The sequence below is a fragment of the Ochotona curzoniae genome, unplaced genomic scaffold (assembly GCF_017591425.1).
Source record: "Ochotona curzoniae isolate NIBS_2020 unplaced genomic scaffold, NIBS_Ocur_1.0 scaffold_4506, whole genome shotgun sequence".
NCBI lineage: Eukaryota > Metazoa > Chordata > Mammalia > Lagomorpha > Ochotonidae > Ochotona > Ochotona curzoniae.
Window position 1 is genome coordinate 54851783 of NW_024467119.1, and position 12914 is coordinate 54864696.

At 39.8% G+C, this 12914-nt stretch overlaps 1 long non-coding RNA gene across 1 annotated transcript; it reads left to right on the forward strand.

Annotated features, from left to right (window-relative positions):
• Positions 1 to 822: 822 nt before the first annotated feature.
• LOC121146965 lies at positions 823 to 12564 on the forward strand. The gene is made up of 3 exons (XR_005882316.1): positions 823 to 860; positions 9677 to 9808; positions 12484 to 12564. It is a non-coding gene; the product is annotated as an uncharacterized LOC121146965 (long non-coding RNA).
• Positions 12565 to 12914: the final 350 nt, after the last annotated feature.

The window sequence follows — 12914 nt, forward strand, 5'->3', positions numbered from 1 at the left end:
CAGAATTTTTTTCATATTTTAAGAAAATTTTCAATAAACCATAGGTGAAAGAATCCATAATTTTTAGCTCAAGGCATTGGTAAGAGGCTTTTTACCTGAACTTCCTTTCTAAAAGCAAAGCCTCCCTAAGGAAATCCATTGTCTTATATCTCCTCCAGGACATTTTTGCGACCAGGGAAAATGGGCTCCTATCCCTGGTGAAATGAGCAGACTTTATCACAAAACCATCCTATCTCCCATTTGCTCTCCCTAAGAGCCCATTTATCTTGCCTAAAGGTCATTTGTTTTTAAGTGTCCCTTTTCTCCCTTTCGTTTCCTCCTTAAAATAGCGTTATAAATCCTACTTCCTAACCTTCTCATTGAGTTTCATTTTCTTGTAGACTCTTGTATGTATTGTGATGAAATTTTGTCAGTTCTCTTGTCATGTATTTTATCTGTTTAATCTGCAAGTCCCCAAACACTAAACTTCTAAAGTAGAGAAAAAAAAAGTCTTTCTCTTAATACATAACATTCAGTATAAACTTTTTTTTAAGATTTGTTTGTTTGGTTTTTGAAATTTTTTTTTAGTTTTTTAAGATTTATTTATTTTATTGGAAAGGCAGATGTACAGAGAGGAGGAGAGACAGAGAGGAAGATCTTTCGCCCGATGATTCACTCCCCAAGTGGCCGCAACAGCCGGTGCTGCACTGATCAGAAGCCAGGAGACAGGAAATTCTTTCTGAGTCTCCCACATGGGTGCAGGGACCCAAAGCTTTGGGCTGTCCTCGACTGCTTTCCCAGGCCACAAGCAGGGAGCTGGATGGGAAGTGGATCTGCTGGGATTAGACCCAGCACCCATATGGGATCCTGGCGCGTTCAAGGTGAAGACCTTAACCATTACGCTATTGTGCTGGGGCCCAGTATAAACTTTTTGAATATCCAAATACCACATATCCTCAAGTTATCTGTGTTCTTGCCCATCCAATTCTCTGTTAGGTGCATTGGCTCTGCTAGTAGGTTTTTCCATCTTCTTGTCAATTTGTAGGAAATATAGATTTAGTCCTGGCTTCTCTGTCTTTCCCTATATTAGATTATCAAGCTCTAACAATGAAAATAACCAGTATCTTGTTGAGCACTGCAATGTACCATGCTTGGCAGTTTTCCCAACACCTTCCGTTAAAGTTAAATAATTTGTCAGAGGTCACATAGCCAGATACCTGGACAGGGATTCTAATGCAAGCAAATGGGGTAAGATCTCACTCTTAATTATACTTTCTAGCTTGCTTAGGGTCAATATTTTAATCAGATCGGGCATAGGGTAATAGAAAGTTATATGATCTGTGATTTATCATAAAGGTCACAACCTACAAAAGGCATTCAAATTTCAAATGGTATTTTAAAAATATTTTTGCAAAACTATCATTCTGTGAATGAGGAATTAGGAATACTGGGTAGGCCGCCTGTTTAAAGTCCTGCCATTCCATTAATTGTCACCTTGATAAATTATATAAAATATGCAGCCTTATATCCCAATTTTCTTCAGATGCCAAATCCTCTAGAAAAAAGATGTATACTCTTCTGATGTTATGAAATCATAATGGTTAAAATTGAACCAAACTCCAGTACTCCCCCATAATAACTGCCCCCCACCTTTTCCACCTCAGGATGAGCTTTGTAGTGCTTTGGTGCCATTATTCCACAATTTATCTATGTTCAAATCATTACGCTATTTTTGACTCCTTTCATTCTCTCTTATCCAAAACCCATCACTGGTGAAATCAAATTTCTTTCTAGTGTATCTCAAAGCTTTTCCTCTCTTGAAATTGTGATAGATAAAGATCTAGTCCAAGTCTTATTCTTCTCACCTAAACTAATCTTTAAATAGTAGCTCTGCTCCAGTCATTCCCTTTCACTATAATCCAGCTAGTTCAATCGCATCAGCTAATCTTCCGCAAGCAATTCTTTGTGCTATTTCTCTGCTTTTAAACTTCAATTGTTCCTCTGCTAAGTGATGTTATGAAAGACTCTCTTTTGGCAGCACATACTAAAGATGTAAACAAACAAATAAATAAAATGTGTGTGTAGGAATCAGGAAAAGACCACATGAGCAAAGTGCACTAGGAACATAGGTCAAGAGTGAGCTTGTATTCCTTTGCCTCTGCCTCCTTGCCTTTGAAATCAAGGGATCTCTGAAATGAAAGGGTGCATTGAGCAATAACAGATAAAGAAAGGACTAGGTCCTGGCACAAGAACCTAATGCTTCTTAACCCCAAGCTTGGGCAGTAGTTGGAGAATCTCTGCTACACCCAGAGCTAAGAATATTTTTATATAATTGGGAAAAGGAAGTGTAAGTCATTTACACTGAAACTACATTGTCTATAGATAAGACAGATGGGGTGGGACAACATGAACTGGGGAAAGCCTGGGATAAGAGGACTGTACATAAGGAGAGGGAGTTGTAGTGGTGGGATTGGTTATGGCTACCAGTGGGAAAAATTCTATGTAAACTGTAGACCACAGTCCTGGTGCTTGCAATAGGAATTCGTTTTGTTTTGTTTTGTTTTGTTTTTTGGCACATCAGGAAAATGAATGCATGAGGAGTATAGTATATATACAGTAATATGTAATGTGTAAGATACCTATTATACATATATAACATAAAATATTCATAGTATATATACAATACATGTGTGTATATTATATAAATATATGAAAATCAGTATGGTTTCAGGATTGCATAATGTTAGCAGAGCATTCTTTTGATAAACTGGTGATAGCAGTAATGGCAGTCACATTCAAGTGACTCAGGTGCAGCACACATCACCCACTGAGAGCAGAAGAGGAAACGTGGGTATTCCTGAGGATGGGCCTGTAAGCCAACAAATGATACAGCTTCTGGGGAGTATACAAGATAGATGGGAAGCCTCAGAAGGTAGCTGGATGACCGGTAATAAAATATGGTGACAATGAAACTGTTGAAAAAGCTTGACAATAAGATACTGGACTTTCTACCAATGTCTATACCTACAAAGTCACCATACTCTTAAATAGCAGGATGATGAACTTGTCACTACTCTTGAAGTACTATATTGGTGTAATAATATAGGGGAGATCAGTGAGGGAGAGAAAGATTGGGGATGGGGAAATCCCTGAACCTATAGAGCTGTGAAACATGATAAATAAACAAAGGCAGATTTATAGAGAGGAGAGACAGAGAGGAAGATCTTCTAAGTGCTGATTCACTCCCCAAGTGACTGCAGTGGCTGAAACAGATCTGAAGCCAGGAGTCAGGAGCTTTTTCTGGAACTCCAATGCGAGTGCAGGGTCTCAAGGCCTTGGGCCATCCTCAACTGCTTTCCCAGGCCACAAGCAGGGAGCTGGATGGGAAATGGGACAGCCAGAACATGAACCAGCACTCATATGGGATCCCAGTGCTTGCAAGGTGAGGATTTAGCCAGTAGGCTATCACAGTGGGTCCTGAAATAGGGTTTGATTCAGGCTAAAAGAATCTTTTTGTTCATTTCACTAGCAGCTATTAACTGGTCAACTTCCATGTCTTTTCTGCACTCTATCCTCTACCTTTTAAATTAATATTATACAATCTCAGAGTTTCCTTCCATCAAATTGCAGCAGCCTCATCGTTCCCGGTCTCTCCAAAATCCAGCTTATTTTACTCATTCTTTCATAGCGCATGTCAGAACTAGCCTTACATAACTCTCCAGGTTTCAGAGTGTGGGGGTCCCCACAATCTGGAACAATGCCCCAGTTCCCCAATTTAAAACCTCCTGAGAAACAAGCCGAATAACCTAGTCATCATTTCTCTTCCAGCATTTAGGAGGAAATCTTTATTTTCCCTTTCTTAAGTTTCTTCAGCATTGGCCACCATTTTTCTCTTGAAGTATGAAAGTATTGATGTGGAGACTTGCTTGCAGAGTTTCTCTATTCTTTAATTACCTGTTGTTCTTTGGGCCATCTTGTCAAGGGGAAGGTTTATTGAGCGATCCAGCCTGTTTGAGTGCTGTTTTATTTTCTCCATTTCTCCTCATCCACTCTGTTTTCTTCTCTCTTTTCTCCTCCCTTCCTCTTTCTCTCTTTCCCATTCTGTCTTAGCATTCTTCCTATCCTCACTTGCACTTTAGCTAGGTAGGCTCACTTTGTGTGTCCTGCCTCCATAAGTAGGCAAACCAACACACCTAGCTGGGTTTGCACTTTTTTTTCTGCCTGCATCTGAGTCCATCAGATCAATTATTTCTTAGAATATTTCGATCTTTGATTCTGAGGAAGAGTTCATTTGGCTTTAGACACAAGGGATTCTAACACAGTGTTACCAAGAAACTTGTACTTCGAGAATTACAGGACCTCCACAATAAAATTGGATCTCTGTTATACCTATTACTAATTCATTAGGTTGCAGAGCAAAGAAAGAGTGTTATACTTAAAATACAGATTTTAGGGTCAGGTTTTTCAACTTGAATCCAGATTCCTTGACTAAGGCTCCCTGAGTAGACATTTCTGCTTTGCAAGTGTATGCACACAGAGCAATGTGTTTATGCTTCAGAGCCATCTTGGGGGTTGCCAAGCTTCTTAGCATCAGTTTCAACTGTGAGCAGCTTCAATTATGGAAACATGGTGAGAGTAAACTCTGCAGATGCAGCCTCTTGAGTGCAGCTGCTGAAGATACCTCACCCTCATCTCTAATCAGACAGCTCCACTCCTCTGGCCCAAGTCCTCAGAGCTGAAGTGTGTCACCTGCAGGAAGCTTATCCCTCCCAGCAGTGCCATGATGGGACTTATTCTTAGCCTGACCTCAGCCGCAATACTTATCAACAGTATTACACCCCTTGGTGCTCTTCTGACTAAGGACAATCAGAATAGTATATTATTGGATGGAGGCCAAAAATATCATCCTGACATCACACCTTATCAGTGGCTTGTCCCTACAGGGGGGAAAAAAGAGATTTTAACTTTTACTAACACTGTCTGTTTAGCATACCATGTACGAATGTTTTGGAAATTCAAAGATGCACCTGCTCTACACCAAAGCAGGTAACCCAGGAGATAGCCACATGTTCTCAAAGGGGAGTAACATACGGAAGCAAGGAGATCAACCCGGGTAGTTTCCCAAATTTAACAGTGTTGGCCTTGGTATCCATTTTTTTTTCGAGTAAATCATCAGAAACATAACCATGTTCATCTCCAAATATAAGCACATACATCAATTTTAAAAATCACCTAATCCTGGAGCTCCCATTCCAGTGCTATGATATCAACCAAGAATTAATTGACCTTTGTCAACTGACTTTCTGTTAATTCAGAAAATATGGTATGTGTCTTCTTTTTCAAATATTACTTGGAGTACTAAGACTTTGAGGCCTTCATGTACTATAATATGCCTTACATGTTACTGTTCGTAATACATTTGTTAAGAAATAAGGCACAGTACATAAATGCTATAATTAGATAATCTCTAATCATTATGGTAATCAGGCAACTTATTTCATCATCATTATCAGTACTAATAAAAGCCTTTGGAGTTATGTTGACTTGATTGTCTAACAGGCTGTCAGAGAACTCTCTAACAAGCTAATAATTAATCAAGAGTAGGGAGAAGGAATTCAGAAAATGTTGAGCCTGCCTTAGTTAAAATGTGCACCAGATCATGGAACCCTCCTAACCCTGTACAAAGTAAGTTGTATGTCCTGCCGCTGCAGGTTTTGCCTTTTAAGTTTTCATTTGAAGTAATTTATGATTGACAACAAAGATATAAATATTTCCATATATCCTTCATCCAAATTCCCCAGACATTAACTTCTCACCTTTGCAATGGTAGTTTTTTTATATATACAGATAGATACAATTATGTTTTGTACAACTTTTAAGTTAGAGTTGTGATGCTTATTTTTCATGCCATAGGTCAGTGTGTATTTCCTGAAACCAAGGGCATTCCTTTGTATAACCACAGGATAACCACCAAAATCAGGAAATTAACTTCAATACAATAAATCAGGAAAGTAATTTTGATCTACACACATTCAAATTCAGTGATCCGACAGATATTGTTCAAAGAAAAAGAAAGAAAATTCTGTCCTTATATTCAACAAAGCTGCACATCTTGCATTTAGTGTTCTTCTTTGTTCAACTTTCTTTCCTGTGCACTCTCCAGTCTGGTCACCTTGACAGTTTCGGAGAGAGCAGGCCATTTATTTTGAAGAATACTTCCTGGTTTGTGCATTCTGATATGTCTTCCCGGTGATAGTCACACTGTGTGTTTAGGGTAGGTATGCTGCAGGTGATGTTTGGCTCTTTCTTGGTGCATCCTACCAGATATATGTAATAGCTATATGCCCAATTATGTAGTATCTAGTATATATTCCATATAATTTCCATAACTTTTTTACTTTGTCCTTAATAAATCTCTTATATGAAGTAGCATTGAGATATGCAATGTTCTCTTCCTCATTAGATTTGCACCCAGTAATTGTTTCCTACACTTGTGGTTCTTACATGGAGAAATCATTACTATGAAAGCTGGCAAATAGTGATTTTCTAACTTCATCAGTCCTACATTTGTTACTCTATGAAGAGTTCATGCCTTCTTATCATTATGTCACAATAAATGCATGAATTGCTGTATAAGCTAATACCATCATTATAAACATCATCCACTCATTATAAACTAATACCATCACGGATTATTTTGATGGGCCAGTCATTGCAGTTTTGGTTTTGGCAGCCCTGCTACAGATGACTGAGGTGGGCAGTAAGGTCACTTGAGCTGTGATTCATGTGGGTAATTCTGGTAGCACTGTAGGAGGTGCTTTAGAAACATAAGCAATCAGAAGTTCAGATAACCATCAGAGCTGAAGAGAGCAAACATTGATAGAGAAAGACAGAATGGATGATAGTGACTCTAAGAGGCATAGACAAATAGAATTGATAGGATAGGATAGGATAGGCTAGGCTAGGCTAGGCTAGGCTAGGCTAGGTTAGGCTAGGATAGAATAGAGATCAAGGGAAAATAGGTCCTAATCTGAGAAACTCAAAGGAAATAGGGCCACAGACAGAGCAAACCCTCCAGAAGTAGGGGTGAGGTTGCAAATGGGTACAGGATGTTTTGTTTTAAGCTTGGGAAGCTCCATTCTTCAAATTTACATACGTGTGGAAATACCCAGTATTTGAAAATAGAGACCTGTAGCTCAAAAAAGAAATAAGAGAAAGGAACTAAATTTGGGAATTGTCAATGACAGAGGCTCAGGAAGTCAATGAACTCATTGGCAAAAGTGTGAAGTCAAATTCAAAGAAAAGAGGGCCAAGTTTAGGGAATGCCTACAATGACAATGCAAGTGGTGGAGGATAAAGGAAACTCTTTAGAAATTACAAATATTAATAATCTTTGCATATATTATCAGAATCTAGATTTGAAAATTGAAGAAGAAAGAGATGCAAATGGAGCCAAATACTGCAGCTGAATAAAATGAAGGATGAGATGAAGTCAGACTGTGTCATCCATGGGAGAACTGTTTTCAGAAGACCATTTGACACATGTCAAGTTACAGGGGAGCAAGTAGAAGTGGTATTCATAGACATATACATATATGTTTTGCATTTTGGATGAATATTATATCAGAGAGAACATATGATGTCTGTCCTTTTGGGATTGACTTATTCCACTGAGTATAAAGGTGTCTAGTTGGGACTATTTTGTTGCAAATGGTAGAATTTCCTTTTTTAAAAAAAGATATATTTTTCAGGAGCCTATGGAACTGTATCATAAAATGATAATAATAATAATAAAATGTAAAAAAATTATTTTTATTGGAAAGGCAGATTTATAGAGAAGACATACAGAGAGAAATATCTTCCATTCACTGGTTCACCCCCCAAATGGCTATAACACCTGGAGACTAGCCAACCCAAAGCCTGGAACCTGGAGCTTCCTCTGGGTCTCCCACGTGGGTGCAGGGTTCCAAGGCTTTAGGTCATCCTCTACTACTTTCCAAAGTCATAATCAGGGAGCTGGATGGGAAGCAGAGTACTGAGACACAAACTGGCACCCATATGGGATCCCAGAACATGCAGGGATTTAGCAACTGAGCCACTGAGCCGTTGATATGAACCCTGGAAAGGCAAATTTACAAAGAAAAGGAGAGATAAAGAGAAATAATTTTTATCCACTGGTTCACTTTCCAAATGGCTGGAATGGCCAGAGCTGAGTCAATCTGAAGCCAGGAGCCAGGAGTTTCTTCTGGGTCTCCCACGCAGGTATAAGTGTCCAAAGGCTTTGGTCCAGGCCACAAGAAGGGAGCTGGATGGAAAGTTGAGATGCTGAGTCAAGAACCTGTACCCATATGGAATCCCAACTCATGCAAAGCAAAGATTTAGCCCCTGGGCCACCATGCCAGAACAATCCTGACATATTTAAGATGAAACTTATGGGATGCCAGGTTGGTGTTATTTTCCCAATGGGACCAGTGCAATTCTTTGTGCCAGAAGTGAGCTCTCCCAGGCTTACTACATGCAACACTTACTGTTGTTACATCCTCCCCACTCACCAGGCGCTTTGCTGCAAAAGTCAAAATGGCACCTGCTGTGGCACTGGTTGACATCTGGGCCGGTAAACCAACCCCGTTCCTACACCTGTCTGAAAGGGCTGCACCACTCTGCTTCTGCTTGTGATCAGATTTTTAAAAATTGGCAAGATCCACAATTCTATGACTGAATTCCCCTCTTGCATTCCTGGTTTTTTTCTCCTTCCCACCTGACTGCCAGAGGAACTCTTATCACTGCTCTGTTTACTGCTCCACTGTCTCTGCTGCTTCCCAGTGTCCCTGGGTCTCCAGGTGTCCCTCTGTCATCAGCCTGTCTTCTCCTATTTCCCAGTATGGCACCTTCTTTGCTTCTCTTCAGTTAATCCTTCTTGTTCCATCTGTTTTAACATGTCTTCACCTATTTCTCCATCTTGCTCTCTGAGTTTAGCAGCATTCTGGTGTGTGTTGAGACCTGATTGCACATAAAGCATGTTAATAACAGTTGAGCACAATAATAATCCTACTTTTCAAGAAAATAGAGAAATAGGCAAGTGGGTAGGTCATGCACATGTCAGGTTCTTCAAGGAGCACACAGCAAGTTGGATTAAGCATGCAGGAAGTTTATTGAGTGAAATGCAAGTGAAGGATAGAAGGGAGAGGGAGAAGCAGGAGAGTCTTCAGTTGGTGACACAGATCTGCCATCTGCGAAAGCAAGATTAAAGCCAAGAATATTGATGGACAATAGACTCTCAGATATCCATGAAATTCTATAAAGTTTGGCTAAGCCAGTGACAAATTCTTAAGCCAACAACCTCTGTTAATGGACATGTTCATCTCTGTCAGGGTTGCATTAATATGTCCAGCATGTCAACAATTGACTGGAAGAGGTATACAGGAAATAGGGAGTAGATCCGAGAGTGAAAACAAAAGAAAAGCAGCACATTTTTAAATAATTTAAATAATTTATTAATGTAAAGATAACAGATTTCATACATTCCATATGTATAACTCAAGAAGACAGTCATGCTTTCCTCTTCCCTGCTTCTTTCCCACCCACAGTAATCCTCCGTCCCTTTAACCTCTTCAACAGTATTTGCACAGCCATACTTTTAATCTACTCTGCAGTCGCAAGCTTTATCTGCCACTAATCATAGCTTTTTGCTTTGCAGCAGGGAATTTGTGTGCCATGTTCCTGTGGGTTCTGTTGTGACTGTATAATGAATCTCTTGTGTAAGATGAGTTTCTGGGAGAAAGATAATCACCTGAAAGAATCTGCAGTGAATGCTCCCAAGATAACCAAGGTAAATACTTTAGCCTTGAACGATTTGCTAATTTGTAATCCATCTTGACAGGGGCTAGAATTTGGTGTCACAGCTTATATTGCCCTGCTGGACATCCATATCCTATACTCTGCTTCCATTCCAGCTAATATCATCCTGCAGAGACAGCAGGATGGCTTGGATTGCTCAAGCCCTGGGTTCCTGCCAGCCATGAGGGAGACATGGATTGAGTTCTGTGCTATGGCTTTGGTCTGGCCTGGTCCAGCCCTTGCTGTTTGGGCATTTGGAAGTGAGCCATCAGAAGATTTCGATCTGTTTCGCTCCATCTCTTTATGTTCCAGATAAGATGAAAAAAGTTTTAATCTTCTGTGACATAGGGCTGGATATGAACTGAAGCAGATGAATTCCGGAAACTACAGGAAGTTTGAATTGCTACATCAAAGTCAGGAGAGTAGAGAAGCTTTGGGTAAATTAGCTTACAGCAGCTCTGAAGATATTACAGCACCAAATTTGAATAGGCAGGCAGGGAGACAGGAAGGAAGCAAGCCATGTAAAGGTGCTAATTTAAAAGGAATAAGGGTGCTGCTGCATTGAGATGAGTGAATTTCAGGTTCAGTGAAGATATTTCCTATTTCCCGGAAAGCTTAAGATGAAAACCATATGTACATTGAAGTAATTTCTAGGATTTTTAGCGATGCTGAAACTCGGGTGAAGTCAATGAGGCAGAGTTCACAAATACAGGGTTAGATCCTGTCTTTATTTTTAAATTTTGCTACTTTGTTCACCATGGAACTTCTGTAGTAATTTTTATTTTATCAAAGTGTTTGCCTTGCTTCTTGAAATTGTGTTATTTTCTTAGATAGTATATTGGGTTGAGTGTCCCACTTGTTTTGTCCTAGCACCAGCACTGTTTTGTAGGCATTACTTTCTGCTTTTGGTACTGGGTTTCACGTGTTGACATTAAAGGGAAAAACACCACTGGGACTGTAAACAGTTGAGAGAAGAAGCAAACATTCTTCTCAATATTTTTTGAACAATTTATTTATTTAAGAGGCAGAGTTAGAGAGATACACAGTGTAAGCTTTTATCTGTTGATTCACTCCCCAGGTGGTCTGACAGGCCAAAGCTAGGAGCCAGGAGCTCCATTCAGGTCTCCTATGTGGCTGGCAGTGGAGCAAGCACTGTGCGCATTCTCTGATGCTTCCCCAGACCATTAGCTCAGAGCTGGATCAGAGTGGAGTATCTAGGATGTGAACAAAGGCCCACATGGTATCTGGCATCTCAGAGTCCAGAGTTGGGCAGTCCTCAATAATGCTGGCTGAGACCATCCAGGCCTGCTGGAGGTCTCTGCCACACCTTCAGATAGGCAGCACAAGCATTGCCCACCCATTTCTTAACTGATTAAGAAACCACCAATTTTACCTATAGGTTCCCACCCAACAAGGATGGGTCAGGGAAGGTTTAAAACCCCAATAAACATCTTTGGGGTTTTAAACTCACCTCCTGGCTTTCTTGGGAGGTGCTTTTCCCCTTCCCTCTCCTTTCCCTGCTCACCTGATCCCTTCACAAATAAACTTTACTGTCTGCAACAGATTCCCGGATTTTTATTTCTATAATAAGCTGAAGAAAGAGCCCACCGGACTTTTGTGGTAACATATTTTCCTGGCCCCCAAATGTTTCACTTTTAAGAACAGTTTTAGGTTTATAGTGAATATAAGAGGAAAATACAAATATTTGCCACATTCCTCTCTCCCGACCCCCTTAGTACCCCTGTCAGAATTGCACTTTTGTTACAATCACTGAAGCTTCATAGTCACATCATTATTACATCCTGTGTCACAGTAGGGTTTATTCCTGGTGTTGTGCATTCTATGGATCCACACAGATGTATAGAGACATGTATCCACCATTATTATCTCACACCAAGTCATTTCATTGTCCAAAATCCTCCTGCAGCTCACCTCAATTTTCCACATTACCTCATTTTGGAATGCTTTTCTGGTCACATGTTTGTGCTGTATGTTATGCAGAAGCTTTTTCTAATAAAGAAATGAGAAGATTGGCTAGAACACTCAGAGCCAGCCAAGAATACATAAGTTGATTCTTAAAAAATCATAGTGAAGGGTTTTTTATTAGATATTTACTTATTTGAAAGACAGAAGGAAAGAGAGAAAGGAAGAGGAAGAGAGATCTGCTACTCATGGTTTATTCCCCAAGTGGTCACAACAGCCAGAGAAGGGTGAGGCTGAAGTCAAGAGCCAGGAGCTTCATCTCTGTATCCCATAGGCGAGCAGGGGCCAAGTACTTGGGGCATCTTCTGCTGCCTTTCCCAGGTAAATCATGCTGGATCAGAAGCGGCACAGCAGCACTCGAACTGGTACTGGCGTGAATGCAGGCAAACATTTAACTCACTGATGCTAGTCCACAGAGTTAATATCAACAAATAACATAGTTATACAAAATCGTGCTAGAAAGCAAAAGATTAGCAAGAGAGAGTCACATGGAAGAATCAGAGAGAAGGTAACATGTTAATCATACCATCTGTCCAGTTAACCCCTTTATTCTTCCAGGTGACTCTTGTTAACCGTTAACTTAGGGTTAACCTCTAAAGAGTGTCTTTTTAATTCCCCTTACTTATATGTTCCTGAACAGTTGTGCCAAGTTATATACTTAGACTGTTGTCTGGAATGTGACAGGCACTCCCATAAGCATGTGCTGGATAAACCAAAGCAAATACACTAAGATGTTGTGCCCAACATCAAAGACCATTTTGAAGGAAAGAGAATTCAACATTTTTCCTCCTGGCTATTCCAACTAAAGGAAGCATCAGGTCCCCTAAGTTGGTGTGTAACCTCTACAATGCATCTTTTTTTTTTTTTCAACCATCAAGTGTTGTGGTGTTTCCATTATACAGAGTAGTTCATAGCCGTCTCCAGTTTGGAATTTGTAATTGAGAAGTTGAAGAAGATAAAATTCTATGAAGAAAATATTTAACTGAATTTGAAGTACTTCCTCAGACAATTCTATAAAAATAAACTCTTGTATAGCTTCAACACAGATAGAAATTAAGAATTAGATTCATCTAGATCTTAACTTCAGAATTACAAGATCGCCTAAATGTAAGCAA